This window comes from Dermacentor albipictus, chromosome 3 (genome assembly GCF_038994185.2).
Source record: "Dermacentor albipictus isolate Rhodes 1998 colony chromosome 3, USDA_Dalb.pri_finalv2, whole genome shotgun sequence".
NCBI lineage: Eukaryota > Metazoa > Arthropoda > Arachnida > Ixodida > Ixodidae > Dermacentor > Dermacentor albipictus.
In genome coordinates, this window is record NC_091823.1 from 132,821,868 (window position 1) to 132,831,851 (window position 9,984).

General features: G+C 41.9%; 1 long non-coding RNA gene across 1 annotated transcript; it reads right to left on the reverse strand.

The window, feature by feature from the left end:
* Positions 1–660: 660 nt before the first annotated feature.
* LOC139057921 (uncharacterized) lies at positions 661–8,619 on the reverse strand. Its single transcript, XR_011513094.1, has 3 exons — positions 8,287–8,619; positions 6,649–6,785; positions 661–1,429 (listed from the first exon to the last, which is right to left on the reverse strand). It is a non-coding gene; the product is annotated as an uncharacterized lncRNA (long non-coding RNA).
* Between the last annotated feature and the right edge of the window lie 1,365 nt (positions 8,620–9,984).

Sequence of the window (9,984 nt, forward strand, 5' to 3'; positions counted from 1 at the left end):
CTGCTTATACCCAATAGTTTAGTTTATTTTTCACCATGTGCTTGCATTGAATATACCACAGGCATTGCAAGTTAAGCTACCAGAATAACAATCAGCTAGTCTAAGGTTACCTAATTGAACAAAATCATTGTAAAATTTGTGACGAAATGTCAGAAGTATTTATTTCATTAAAGAGAAATGGTTACATAATAATGTTTGCACATTTTAAATGTAAAAAGGAAAATAGGGAGTAAAACCATACTAATACAAAGACATAAGCACCAAATAATGGGCACAGGCTTGCTCAATTAAATTTTAAGCAGAACAGTTTTTTTAAGTAGCCTGACTACGAACTATTTATTACATGTTTTCATTCGAAAAGCACTGCATCTTATTATAAAGCACAAAAATAACCGGTCACATAAGTAAGAACAAGTCTGAGTGTGTCTTTAACACCAGGATAGAAAGTTGTGCGAGTTAGTACAGTAACATGATCTTGGATTGTAGCGCGAAGTGACACGGACACAGACTAGAAGCAGACAGGATGAGCGCTAACTCTCAACTAAATTTTTATTGAAACGAAGTATATATATATATATATATATATATATATATATATATATATATATATATATATATATATATATATATATATATATAGGTGACTGCAAAAAACCGCAGCACATCTAAATGAATATTGAATACATAGTAGTAAGATGAAGACGGCAAACAAAAGCCATCAGCCATCAACTGCGTGGCAAATCGCAAATCTGAGTGCAAGCTATTCTCTTATCAAGTATACCTGTAGCCATTGCGACCAATGTGCTCCCAAGATGTATGAGGCATTAGTCATTGCAGAGTTGTAAGGACATGACAATCCTAGGATGATTATGTTCTTGAGGCTTTTTCCACACTTTCCATCTTTTGAAACGTGTATACTCTAGTCATGAAAATAAAAATTCTACAACTGGCGTGTGATAAGTTTTGCGTCTTATTTCCTAGCAGCTCATTGAAACGAGCCACGATGACAAATTCAAAAGCCGTTACCTCATCAGACATTCAAATTTCTTAAACACAAACAAAACCAGATAGGCATTAGAGTGAGCATGATTTAAATACATTACACTGGTTTAAAGTTATTGCACCACTTTGTGCCAGGTAAAAATGTTAGAAACATCAACAATGTTAAGATTCTACGGCCAACCGTGAAAACTAAATAAAACAATCATTAAGCTTTCTTAAACGGGTACAAGAGCTTTACAACTGGCCGTCTTGGTGATGGACACGCAGATAGATGAGCAGCCATTCCACTGAGACGAGAATGTTGAGGGCTTCGCATGGAAGTCTGCGAGACACTGCAGAGTAGTTCTTGGTCCACATGAAGGAGGTTGCTTGCATGCACATCTGGGCCACCATACTGAATGCATGGTGTTACCGGAACCTTTTCCCCCTGCATTGTGGTAAAAAAGCATGGTTAAGTTTATACGATATTTAATATGCAAAAAAAGAGGTGAGGCATGCAGACAGGACACTAGAGTAGAGAAGTGAACATGAACACGAGAAACATGAAAAATTTCATTAAATTGTTTTATTAGATGAAATTTTTATACTTTGTGTCATTCATTATGAGGGTTCATAACCGCAACATATTTAATATATAAGCAGGTAGAATTATCAGCTTGGTCAGTTTGCACAAGCTCGTTTGAGGCAAGAAATCGAGTTACACAAACACAACCTCAACATTCTTGATTGAAAAAGGAACACCTCAGATGACATGCAGTCCAGTGAGTGGGAGTTGCACAGTTCAAGAAAAACAAATTAAAACTCACAGACTGAAAGCGAATTAATTGATAGGTTTTAGTAGCACAAGGGCATCTTTGGCCAATGAGCGCCAAGTCTATACTGCAAAAGATAAACTTAGTGCATCTTTACAAAGCAAACATATAAAGATAACTAATGCCTCTCTGCACTACAGTTGCTTTGCTCTAGTGTGAAATCATTTTAATGCATGCACACGTACATACACACGCTACACCCAAGTGTAACAGCTGCAGAATTAAAATTGGGCAGCAACAAAGTCGCAACATTTAACCATTGATCCCAAGCTGTACTAGTGACTGGAGGCAGTACCAATATGGCCAATGACGAGTCGCACTCTTTCTGCCCGATGTTACGCTGCTCTTATTGTCAAAGATGAGTTACAGCCGGCATTGAGGGAAAGCTGCCCGCAAGAGCAGCTCCTCTTTTTGTGTTATTTCTAACCAGAGACCAATGAAGTAATATATTTTTAGAATGAGAATGACACCGAAAAATTGAGTACGTAAAAAATTCGGTACATTTTTCCGGAATTAACTTGGGGGTTAACGGCTAAAGAGGCAATCCAGAAACTAGAACAAGTTTTGACATGTTTGCTACCAGTGAATGCTAGAAAATATGTTGGCATTCTGTAGTTTTGTCCAACAATGCAAAAGGGATTCTTAATAACTGAGGAAATAAATGGAAAAGTATCATGAAGTATATTTCGTGAATGTAATGCAGAATCACTCAACTTCTGTTACCATATAATCTCCACTTGAATAACCTGCACTTTCTGAACTAGTTAAGGAGGTGCTGCATTTCACTACTCATTCCACCAGTTCAACGTGGCAGCAACTGCATGTTGTGATTTGTTTTACTTAGTGCAGGCTTTGTACAGGGCGAGTTCACAGCATTCACTGCACTTGGCCGAAAGGTAGTGCATGTTTACGCAGCAGGTGTGGTGCCGCTTCTGCACGAGCAAGGTGCAGAAATAAGAGTTTCATACAATAATTACTAGAGGGAACTCCGACGTTAGTGTCCACAGGAGATCAAACAGGAACGGCTGTACCAGCATGGAAATTATGGGAAGTATATGGATTTGCCTAAACTTCGTCTGTTTGGCTTCAAACGGCTTTGTGACTTTGTAAACTAGTCATTTTCAACAATATACTGTGTAATAAATAAATAAACATTAAAATCATCCGACGACAGGATTCAAACACAGGAACTCTAGAACAGAAGTCTGATCGAAACCATTAAGCCACGGAGGCATGTAACGACAAGCGAGTGCAACGCCCTGATTAATTCATTTCGGGCATACCAGCGCCTTAAGACGCTCGGCGCCTTTCGATTTGGCCACCTGGACAAGCTCAATCGTTGCAATTAATAGCAATTGCGCATGTTGGCGCCGTCTTCTGCACTTCGAAGAGTATAGACTGCGCTGAAATTTACGACAATAAGATTTATATAGCGTATAATATACGAAGCCACAAGAACGTCTGAATTCACAAGCACGAATATCAGACAAATCCATGTGCTTCCCATGATTCCCATGGTGGTGCGACTCCAGCACCAGAATTCCCTCTAGTAATTACTGTAAGAAACTATGGCAGAAACAGGAGTAATAAACTAAGTTTTGCTGTCCCATAAATCTTACTGGTCATTAATTCCAAGTTTTAGTGCAGTCACATGTCTAGTAGGCAATTGTGGTATTTTGCATAACCATTGCAAAGCCAACTGTGATGAATGTTCACTATGGTAAATTGTTTATGATCGAGTAACATAGACTACTGAAGCAATCTCTGGAAGGCAAGTCAAGCAATTTTCTTATTAGCAGCCTTTAAACAGCATTCGAGCATATGACACATGCACCTCAGATATGTAGATAATATTTCCTTGACTCAGCAAGAAGCGATGCTTCATGTTCCACGAGGCTACTTCTATCAAAGCAGTATTGGTGCTCTCTAAAAACAATGCCAATGCAGATGATCCAAATATTTTTCAGGGGCAACAGTTATGCCTGAAATCATGCTAGATTAGTTTTTTTAAACACATGCTCAGACCATGTTAGAAGTGCTTCTTAAAATCCGCCTATTTATTAAATTAGTCATATATCTGTACACAAAGGCTACTAATTAGGTCCCATGCTATATCATCATCTTGACAAAAACTTCACTTAGTAATACACATGCTGTGATAAGATTTGAGACCACACTGAGATGCTGAACAAGGTGAATTCATTATTTTTAAAATGAAGCTCCTGTTCTTCGAAACGAGAAGAAAGGATACTGAGGGTCAAAATTTTTCTGAATGACAGCTGGAAGATGCCAGGGAAGGCACGTGGAAACTTATTTGTAATTTTCTATTTAAATGTAGAAATGATAAAGGGAAATGAAAATGGTCAAAAAAAACAACCAGGCATGGGGGTAGAACGAACCTACAGCCTTTGCATTAGGCATGCGTTGCACTAACCACTGTGCCACCGAGGCAGCATTCAACCATCCACAATGGCCCCTCAGATTGTCGACGCTCGAACACGGCCGTAGTACCACAGTGGTTAGTATATCACATGCGTAATGCGAAGGTTATGGGTCCGTTCCCCACCCACAGGTGAATATCTTTTAATCCACTTTCACTTACCTAGAATTTATCGTTTCTATACTTCATATAAAAAACTTAAAACATGTTCCTGTATGCTTTCCTTGGCCTCATTATCTTGGCTACTAGGCGCGAAAACACACACGACACAAGGAAGGGGACGGGACAGAGCGCTCTGTCCCGTCCCCTTCCTTGTGTCGTGTGTGTTTTCGCGCCTAGTAGCCAAGATGAATTGTGACCAACTCGCCCAACAAGACGTCCTTTTAAGCTATATCCTCATTATCTGCTGGCTTCTTCCAGTTCTGTTACTTCCAACATTTATACATATTCTAATCTGGTAAGTAAACAGTTTTGCATGATGCTGGAATGCAATATAAAACATTATTGCAGGGCCGTGTTATGTAGAATGCCTTATATTGCCCAGGCAACGTGTATTAATGTCAATCTGAAAAAAAAAATTCCCACTCAAGGCAGAAATGCTGTGTAGTGCTGTGTGGAACAGGGTTTACCGAAAACATCTTGTTCAGAAATAAAGCCACCAAACAAGGAGGAAATACGAAAACTAGATGAAAATTTGTGCAGTTGCATGTTAAAAATTTAGCACAGCAACAGATGACATAATGAAGGAAGTGCGAAGATGGTCTATTTTGGACACATGAGGCAATATACTTGAAAGATGCATATGAGCTTACACGTGGAGAAATATCGTTTATGTAGCAGCTAAATTACGAACAGGCCTAGAGCACACTGATACAAGGTGTCGAGCATGTAAATCTTATCATGCCCTTAAGTCAAAGAAACATGGCTGTTTCTCATGATTCGCTACACATGGCTGGCTCACACAACTTAGCCACTTCTATATATGCCTTGTAATTGCCAGGTGGTCTGTATGACATGCGCAAACTTTAAATAAGTACAAGTGCCACGTAGCTGGACAGTACCAAGGTAATATCGTTTGTCATCGTTTTGAGGAAGTGAAACCAATTCTTGCATTTTTCCTAATTAGGTAATTAGGTAGTAACAATTATTTACCTGCTCAAATATTTTATTCAAAGCAAAAGTGTCAGTGCGAAAATTGTAGAGCATCCTGAAAAATTCCCAATCCAGCTTTCTACTGCTCAGTAGGTGCAACAAATTTTTCTTTTCAAGCTTGAAAGAAGCCAGTGAACACATGCAAGAAGTGCCATGCAACTAACCGCTCGTGCACCTGAACACCATTTGGCTCCTCCTTTCATGTTTGAAAAAAAACTTTTTGAAAAGAATATTTTAGAAATTGATTAACTATTATTGACTATGTTCTAGGCAAAATGCACGAAATAGAAATAGTGTGACTGCCACTTCCATTTTCGGCGACATGAATTGACTCCATTTGCATGTCCAAATCCAGCTATACATGGTGCGTGTTTTGAGCTGGTTCTGTAATTTAGGCTGGTTTTGACTAATTGAAGCTTCACACCTTAATAATGGAGTCAGCCTAAAAAGAAATTGGTACATAAACAGTCGCTGTCAGTACTCCATACAACTTAGTGCAAAGTGCTTGTGAGCCAAGAAGTTGGTAGTTCTAAGCAGTATTTCTCATTTTGACCTGGTGTTATAGCCCACTTACTATGATGCCATGCTGCTCAGTCATGCTGGTCCCAGCTTCAATCTAGGCCATGGCAGCTGCCCTCCAATGAGGGTAAAATGCAATACCGCTTATGCCCTTAGATTCAGGTGTACATTAAAGAAGCCAGGTTCCCAAAACTTTAGGTTTTGGAATGTAAAAGCCCATAATTTCATTTTAATATCTAAAGGTGCTTTATTAGGAGCAGGGGCATCATTTTGAGCTTTTACTGCACTGCCATGGCACCAAGAAGCTCCAAGTAAATAAAAACAATTTCTTAGACAATGTACATATCTTGCAAACAATTACAAACACTTCTCTGCATGCACCTCCGTTGCTGTTATATTTAGATCCGTATGCCAAGGCGGGTTATGATGTTAGAACATGTTTCAATTTTTTTTACCGCTTTAAAGTTGGTTATTTTGCATCTCACTGTGTGTCGAACGCACATTTCAGTGCATCAATTTCTTCAGAAAGTGCGCTCCCCTTTATTTATTTGTCCATGCAAAAAGGGTTCAGAAGAACTGCTTTCTGAAGGTCTGTATAACAAGCAAAAAACAATTCTATGTAGGCTGCACAAAGAGAAAGGATTGGTTTGTAAATTTGTTATTTAGTTCTTAAAAAAAGAGGCAGCTGTCAGTATTCTGTTCCAAAGTAAAAATTACCCCTACCTGGCTCTGCTTCATTTTCCGATGTTGATGGTCCATTCGGGGGCACTCTACTGATAGGCTGCACTTTGGCGATGTCGGGTGTCCTGTCACCAGGCCCAAGGTCGATCGACATCCTCACCAAAAGTCGAGTCCAAACGCTATGAAAGAAATATCTCATCATTTTGCTATCAGTTTTGTCATCTTGCGTGTTTCACACACGGCCGTCAGTGAAATATTTCGTCACTTGGATACTGAAAGAAATTCAAGCATTTTCTGGCAGCCAAGCTGATGATGATGATGTGTGGTGTTTTATGGCGCAAGGGCCAGGTTTGGCCAAAGAGCGCCATGACAAGTGGTAATGTTGACGATGTATTATGGAAGATGTGACTTGGCTGTAAACTGGCCTAAAAATTGTCGCTGTAAAGTGCGTAAAATTTACGTGCTATAAAATTATGGCGATGACTAATGACGAATACTATTAACATTAAAATCCATCGTGGAAGAATGATGCAACACAGAAAATATATAGGATGGTAAAATTACTTGGAGCACTGCTGCCTCTCCGGAGTCCTTGAAACACAAGGGCCTAGAGGCATGTGCTATACGAAAGAGCTATCACAGCGGCATCCTCTGAAGAGAGGGCGGCAGCCAAGCTGAATACACAGTAAATGGAGAACATTAAAGAGCAAATGCAGTTGTCACATTAGATTGATCAAGTACAGCAGAAATGGAAATAAATCAGTGATACTGTGTCTGTTGGCTTTGAATGCAAGAAACGTAAAAACAGGAACTTGCAGCCACGCCACTTTGAATTTCCCGCGTTTGCTACACCTCACAAGTTTAGCATCGTCCGGTACTCGGGGATAGTAACCGCTTAAAATCAAGATGAACGAGCGTCGGCATAAATTAACAGGATACTTAACCGGGCAATATAGGCGCATAAAAACTCACGTAGCGAAGCTACTGTCAATTACCCGATGACGCATCTGGGGGCGGTGCAGTTTGGGCGAAAATTCAAAAAGGAATGCGAGTTTCACTTGTTTCACGCCTACTAAGCTAACACAGAATTTGAGTTTCTTACTAAACTATGCTGGATATTTACGCTCCGAATAAAACGCTGGAAATTTTGTTACCTCATATTGCATACGTATGAGTGAGGAAATTGCTTTTATTGCGTTCTACCCAGACGTCACGCAGCAGCTACCACTCTCATGCAACAAAAGCATGAAAGTGGTACTCGTGACACCGAAAACAAACATATACAGCACCAACGTTACGCTCCTTGGAGTTGGAACTAAGCACGATCAAGCCAGTTAGTTTTCTAGCTTTCATAACGCCATGAACACGACCAAACATCGAGCGAAAAAACTCTCTGCTCTCGAAAATTATTATCGCTTCCATTTATATACCTATCGCTGCCACAAGCAAAAGTCAATGGGCTAGCTGTCCACAAACCGCAGATTAGACTGACAGCAACATATTACGGTAACGTAAAACAATTTCCACGCTGACTTAGCAGCCGCGGTGTGCTCTAAGTGCCAAAGTTCTCGTTTGCCGCTCGAAATTCACACCATGATCACGGGCACTGCATCTTTCACATGAAATATTGCACGCTTTGCTCCGGAGCTCAATAGGACGGCGAAACGCATTTGCACGTACCTGAAATCCGCATGCCGGAAACCCGTCGACGCTTCCGAGAACGGGGCGCACAGCCATACACCCGTACGGCGGCTTGACTTGGACGTGAGGCACTTCTATCAAACGTTTCACATGCGACATGTTTCACACCGATTGCGCGAGCACCAGAAAATGACGCAGGTTGCATTGCGACGCCGAGCAGACGTGCAGCCACCGATGAGCTGTGTGCGCGGATTGCAGAGAACAAAGCCATACAAAACGTTAGGCGCGAGAAGATGGCGGCTCTCGTTGCGGCCGTTGCGGAGACGAAGCGAACGAAGCAATGACGCGCGAATGAATGTTGCCAACCGTTGGTTCCGCGTTATGCCGGCGGTGGTGGCTTTAGTGGCGTGTGTTGCGGCTGTCTAATTTTTTATTTCTTTTCCCCAAACAGTATAGCTAAGATCAGTTCTTTGTTTGAATTTTTAGTTGTGTCGTTTGGCATTATCTTTGTCTTTTTATGCTATTAAGCGGCCAATTATGGCCTCCCAGGTTCGCGCGCAAATCTCAGAGGCCATAAGACAACTCGTTCGAAAAGGCCGTTATTGTCGTTGTTAACGCTTCATCATCCTTTCTTCAACTGATATAGAAAGGTAGTGTCCCTTTTCCCGGGGTTGGGAGGGGGCGATCAAGACGGCATCGCTCAGCGGGGGGCGGGGGAGTAGGTTGGTGTTTGTTCTTATCGCGAAATTCGCGAACCCTGCGATTTTTTTTATAACGTAAGCATTTCTATACTTCCCCAACAAGAAAAACCATCCGTCCGTCAGTCCGTACCGCACGATATCCTTCAAAATAGAACCCGCAGCAGCGAGTGAATTCACCTTCGTGCTAGCTTCGCTTCAACGCGACCGAAGCGGCGAGAACACTGCGCTCACGAAGCTTTCAGCTTATGCCGCACTATGCGCTTTCCGCAGATCACTTTCAAGATAGGTGTGCGCGCGTCTGTTAACGTCTGTCTGTTAAGTAAACGGTGAGAACACAGCGCGTGAAGTTTTCAGCAGTGGGCACACTCTGTCCACAATGCAGTTCGCTTTCAAGATACGGTTCGCGCGGCCGTGCCACAAGCAGCCGCCGCCGGATAACGGTTGATAATGGTTCGTCGCGGATGAGGAGGGCTAAAGAGCGATAACGGCTCAAAACGAACGGAACGTCACCAGCGCGCCTGGCCCCGCCACCTGCAGTACTTTGCTTGCGCTGCCGACCAGAGCAGCCCGTGTCGCCGCAGCGCTGTCGCTCATACTTGTCGGATCAAGTCTCATAACATTGATAACGACATGGGCTGCGTGTAGAAGAAGATGAAGAGCATGCTTACGCACACTTAGACAAATCCGAGAGGAGTTCCTGTGTGATTTTTTTACCGGAAATGTACAGTCAGCGGTGGGACCCAGAGTTGACAATGCCTGTAAGAGGGGTGCCAAGCTTTTTTTCTTTTGTGAGAGTCTTGCCCAGCTCCCAAAGATCTGCTCAAGCTAAGACTTTCTGATGGCTGTATGTGTTTTTTTTTATTGTCGCATGCCTTCGAACCGCCACGAATCCTACAGTGTAATGGCATTAATGCAGTATTCACGTCCAAAGGGAAATGCAGCCGTTAATTGGGCTGCCTAAGGTTTGCGGCCCGGCGGCAGCTGCCCTCCCGTCCCCCGTTTCCGTTGACAAGTTAGGGGGAGGGATCTAGAGCAA